At 45.4% G+C, this 5223-nt stretch overlaps 1 pseudogene; it reads left to right on the top strand.

The window, feature by feature from the left end:
* The first annotated feature begins 2183 nt into the window (after positions 1 to 2183).
* LOC132228189 (ferritin light chain-like) lies at positions 2184 to 3057 on the top strand (annotated as a pseudogene).
* The last annotated feature ends 2166 nt before the right edge of the window (positions 3058 to 5223 follow it).

The following is a 5223-nucleotide window of genomic DNA, read 5'->3' as shown; positions in this document are numbered from 1 at the left end:
TTTCGAGTAATACAACTCAAGTTTTCTGCCTGTACTTTTTGTTTGTATTTATCCTATTTGATTTTCTTTAGCACTTCTTGAATCTGTGGTTTGATGTTTCATCAATTTTGTGAGATTCTCGGCCATTATATTTTAAAATATTTGTTGTACCCTATTCTCTTTCTCCTTTTCTTTTTGGGTCTCCAATTACACACATGTTATATATACTAGAAGCCGAGTGGATGGATTTGTGCACTAGTGGGGTCCCTCAGCCTGGCCTGCGGGGATCGGGCTGAAACCAGCCCAGTCCTGATAGGGGCTGATTGGGGCCAGCTGGCCAGGGAGGGACCGAGGGAGGTTGGCTGGCCATGGAGGGACTGCGGGAGGGCTCCAGGGTGTGTCCAGCCTATCTCACCCAGTCCCGATGAGCCGGGACTCCCATCCTGAAGTCCCATATGTAGGACTAATCCCTCCAGATTTCCTTTCTGTCCAGAATCTTTTTTTCCAAGTTCTCAATTAAGTTCTTTACTCCTCTAAATAGTTGTTTTCTATATATATTATTTTGCTTCTCTGGTTGTAACTCATCAGAAAATTGGCCTGAAATAAGTGAGTCTCCCATTGCCAAAGGTAGAAAAAAAGTCTTGTAAGAATATACACTTTTGTAAACAGCCTTTTCCACTTTGGGGATGAGGTGGATAATTTTTTTAGTTAATTTATTTTAAAGGTAATATCACAAATGCTAACCTCCAATTATTGTTGTTAGTGCCACAAAGGCACTTTGGAATATACTGATAGGTATAATAGAAAGAAAGCAAAAATATATAACAAATTGGCAGAAGTGCCAAATGCTACCAGGAAGGAAATCTATATGGTTCAAAATAGAAAGAAATTGTTTCTGCATGGCAGGATCAGGAAAACTTATAGAAAACGTTGTATTTAAGCAGGAATAAGGATGAGTAAAATCTTGTTGGGTTAAGATGGTGGGAAGAAGATAGTCTTTAAATGATGCTTTTTATATAGATCTGTGCTTAATTCCATAGTCATCAATGCCAGACCAACAGTTCAGACTTTTGTTCAAAGTATTCTTTAGCAACAAAACACTTTTTCAAAAGAGGTCTCATTTAAGGAATTAATATAAAACATGTAAAAGCAAAGTGGTTCAGATTGAACCAGAGTGAGGTCTCATAACTACTTCCACTTAGTCACTCCTATACCCAGGAAATGCCCAATACACCTCTGTGGTACTACAGAGCTCCAAAAACCAAGTTTGAAGTCCAGTGCTCTGGACAACAAGGAGACATGGAAGACTCCTAGATTGTGGTCATACCTAGGGTTTTGGCAGGGAGCTGGTCCAGATAAGCCAAAGAACATTCTAGAATACAGAACATTAGAGAGGGCTTGACCATCTAGAACCTGACCGGTGGGAGAATATTCTCTGTCACTTTAGTATTGAGTAAGTCCCTTCCTTCTGTACAGTGGAAATAATTACCTCTCTTATTAATGGTCCCTGAATTCTTTTGGGAAGTGAATATGACCATGTTGGGAAAAAAAAAAAAGTGGACTTTCAATCAATTCATTCAAATAATTCTGCTGCAGTTCCACTGGTCACTATCCACTGGGTATGAGCGGTTACCTGCACCAAACTGACAAGGGCTAAACTTCACATGAGTGGTTTTTCTCCCCCCCCCCCCCCATCCATGAACAGACACAAATGCCATCATGTCCAGAACTGCAACGGACCCTACTCCACTAGGAGGTCCCAATCACACCTCTCTCCCAGCTCCCTCTCCCAGAAAAGCATCTACCTGGACGCTTGTCTCCAAATAAAACTTGAACTTCCCCTCCCACTACTTTCTTCTTTGCTGAGGATCTCTGTTTTCCCAGCTCTTCCCCTCCAGTCCAGTCCATCCTTCAAGCTTCTGGAGAGGCCTCAGTCTCGGTAGAGCTCTCTCCTCTTGTCCCCTGGAGACAGAGGCCCATCCTCCAGGACTGGCCCTACATGGCTTTGTTTAATCGTGAACAGGAACCACACCTTTCACAAGGCATCAACTTTTTCACCTACCTCAATAGTTCTTAGCCCAGGCTACACCTTAAAGCCCTCAAGGGACTTTTTAAAAGGTAGATGCCTTGCCTCACCTCAGAGATTTTTACTTAATTGGTCTAAAGGGGAACTGGACATTAGTGCTTTTTAAAAGCTTCCCAGGCAGCGCACTCGGAGGTCCCGGATCTGTCTCTTGCTTCAACAGTGTTTGGACGGAACAGACCCAGGGACGCCCCTTTTTCCAGCCTCTGGCCACTCTCCTGTGTCTCATCCACTCACCACCTTCAGGACCACCTCTGGGAACAGCCAACACACCGGGTTTTTTTCTACCTTAACTCCTTATTGCCGAACAACCATGAGCTCCCAAATTCGTCAGAATTACTCCACCGAGGTGAAGGCTGCGGTCAATCGCCTGGGCAACCTGCATCTGCGGGCCTCCTACACCTACCTCTCTCTGGGCTACTATTTCGACCCCACAATGTGGCTCTGGAGGGCGTGGGCCACTTCTTCCGTGAGTTGGTGGAGAAGAAGCGCGAGGGCGCTGAGCATCTCTTAAAGTTGCAAAACATGTGTGGCAATGGCATTCTCTTCCAGGACGTGCAGAAAACTTCCCAGGATGAGTGGGGCAAAGTTCAGGACGCCATGGAAGCCGCCCTGGCCTTGGAGAAGAACCTGAACCAGGCCCTTTTGGAGCTGCCTGCCCTGGGTTCTACCCGTGCAGACCCTCATCTCTGTGACTTCCTGAAGAACCACTTACTGGATGAAGAGGTGAAACGCATCAAGAAGATGGGAGACCACCTGACTAACATCCGCAGGCTGGCTGCCCTCAGGCTGTGCTGGGCGAGTATCTCTTCGAGAAGCTCACCCTCAAGCATGGCTAGGAGCCTTTGGAGCCCAGAGGCCTTTCCGAGGCCCCCGCTGCATCCCCCCCCCCCACCCTGCCCGGCGTCTCTGGCTTTTACCTGAGCCTCTTCCCAAAACTACTAGCCATTCCTTTAACCACCCTGGAGCCCTCTCCCATGCATTGGATCAAATGAGACAATAAAGCTTTTGGCAGCAAAAAAATAAAAATAAAAGCTTCCCAGATGAATCTAATGCAAAGTCAAAGTTGAGAATCACTGACTTAGAAGATCTTTTTTTTTTAAATTAAATATTTATTGTTCAGATTATTACATTTGTTCCTCTTTTTCCCCCCCGTAACTCCCCTCCTCCCAGTTCCCACCCCACCCTCCCCCCTCACTCCCCACCCACTGTCCTCATCCATAGGTGCACGATTTTTGTTCAGTCTCTTCCCGCATCCCCCACACCCCTTTCCCTCCCAAGAATAGTCAGTCCATTCCCTTTCTATGTCTCTGAATCTATTATAATCACCACTTCATTCTGTTCATCAGATTATTTATTCACTTGATGTTTAGATTCACTTGTTGATAGATGTGTATTTGTTGTTCATAATTTGTATCTTTACCTTTTTTCTTCTTCTTCCTCTTCTTAACGGATACCTTTCCGCATTTCATATAATACTGGTTTGGTGGTGATGAACTCCTTTAGCTTTTTCTTATCTGTGAAGCTCATTATCTGACCTTCAATTCTGAATGATAACTTTGCTGGATAAAGTAATCTTGGTTGTAGGTTCTTGGCATTCGTCACTTTGAATATTTCTTGCCACTCCTTTCTGGCCTGCAAAGTTTCTGTTGAGAAGTCAGCTGACAGTCGTATGGGTACTCCCTTATAGGTAATTGACTTTCTTTCTCTTGCTGCTTTTAAGATTTTCTCTTGTCTTTTGCTCTTGGTATTTTAATTATGATGTGTCTTGGTGTGGTCCTCTTTGGATTCCTTTTGTTTGGGGTTCTCTGCGCTTTCTGGACTTGTAAGTCTATTTCTTTCACCAGGTAGGGGAAGTTTTCTGTCATTATTTCTTCAAATAGGTTTTCAATATCTTGCTAACTCTCTTCTTCTGGCACCCCTATAATTCGGATGTTGGTATGCTTGAAGCTGTCCCAGAGGCTCCTTACACTATCTTCGTATTTTTGGATTCTTTTTTCATTTTGCTTTTCCGGTTGGGTGTTTTTTGCTTCTTCACATTTCAAATCTTTGACTTGATTCTTGCGATCCTCTGGTCTGCTGTTAGGAGTCTGTATAATATTCTGTATTTGAGTCAGTGTATGCTTAATTTCTAGTTGGCCCTTTATCACAACATCGAGGGTCTCACTAGATTTTTTGAGGATCTCACTACATTTATTGGTGGTTTCTAGAAAGTTCTTGAAAAACCTTAAAAGTGTGGTTTTGAACTCTATATCCAGTAGTTTGCTTTCCTCCATTTCTGTCATTTGTGTCCTGTTTCTTTGTCTTGGCATTTTTTATGCTTCCCTGTGTTGATAAAGTGGTTTTCTGTGCTAAGTGTCCTCTAGGGCCCAGTGGCTTAGCCTCCCCAATTACCTGAGGTAGACACCCTTGGTGCGCCCCTTGTGGTCTTTGTGCACAGTCTTGTAGTTAATCCTTGATTGTTATAGGTAACACTGGGAGGATTTGACCTCCAGGCCAATTGGCTGTGAGAATCAGCTGTGTCTACAGTGGGAGAACTTCTGTGCTGAAGACACCCTTAAGGGGCAAGACTTGCTTCATTGGGGCTTTGGTGCTCACTGAGTCTGCCCCCTGAGTGTGTCCCTTATGGATCTGCGGAGTTATAATTGGATGGTCCCACTCTGACCACTGGGTACACTGGCTCTTGGATCTAAGGAGGTGCTAATCTAGCCTCTGCCTGAGGCTACCCTGCCGAAGCCAGCTGTAAAGCAATGCAAGTTGCCCTGGGGCCTTGGGCAGCTGCAGTTTGTTAAGTAATTTTCACATTTCACAGGGCCAGGCCTTTCATATGCAAATGCCTCCGTGCACAGCTTGGGTGGGGCAGAGCCCCAGGGGATCAACTGGGTGGGTGGAGCGAGCAGTATGGCTGCTCTCAGTCCTGTCCTCAGAGGCCCCGGCAATCGCTGCGAGTGCCTCAGAGAAAGCTGCCTTCAAGTTCCGACTGATGCCATACAGTCCCGTTTCTCCCTTATGAGTCTGGGTCCCCAGAGACTCGCCAGGAACTGGAGCTCAGAGCCTGAGACTTCCTCCCGATTGAAAAAGACAATCGTGACCTCAGCCGCCAGCCATCTCCGCATGCACCTCCGCACCTTTATATTTTACTTCCACACCACACCTCCCCT

The sequence above is a fragment of the Myotis daubentonii genome, chromosome 2 (genome assembly GCF_963259705.1).
Source record: "Myotis daubentonii chromosome 2, mMyoDau2.1, whole genome shotgun sequence".
Lineage (NCBI taxonomy): Eukaryota > Metazoa > Chordata > Mammalia > Chiroptera > Vespertilionidae > Myotis > Myotis daubentonii.
Note: the sequence above shows the minus strand (reverse complement) of the source record. Positions and strands in the feature narration are given on the sequence as shown.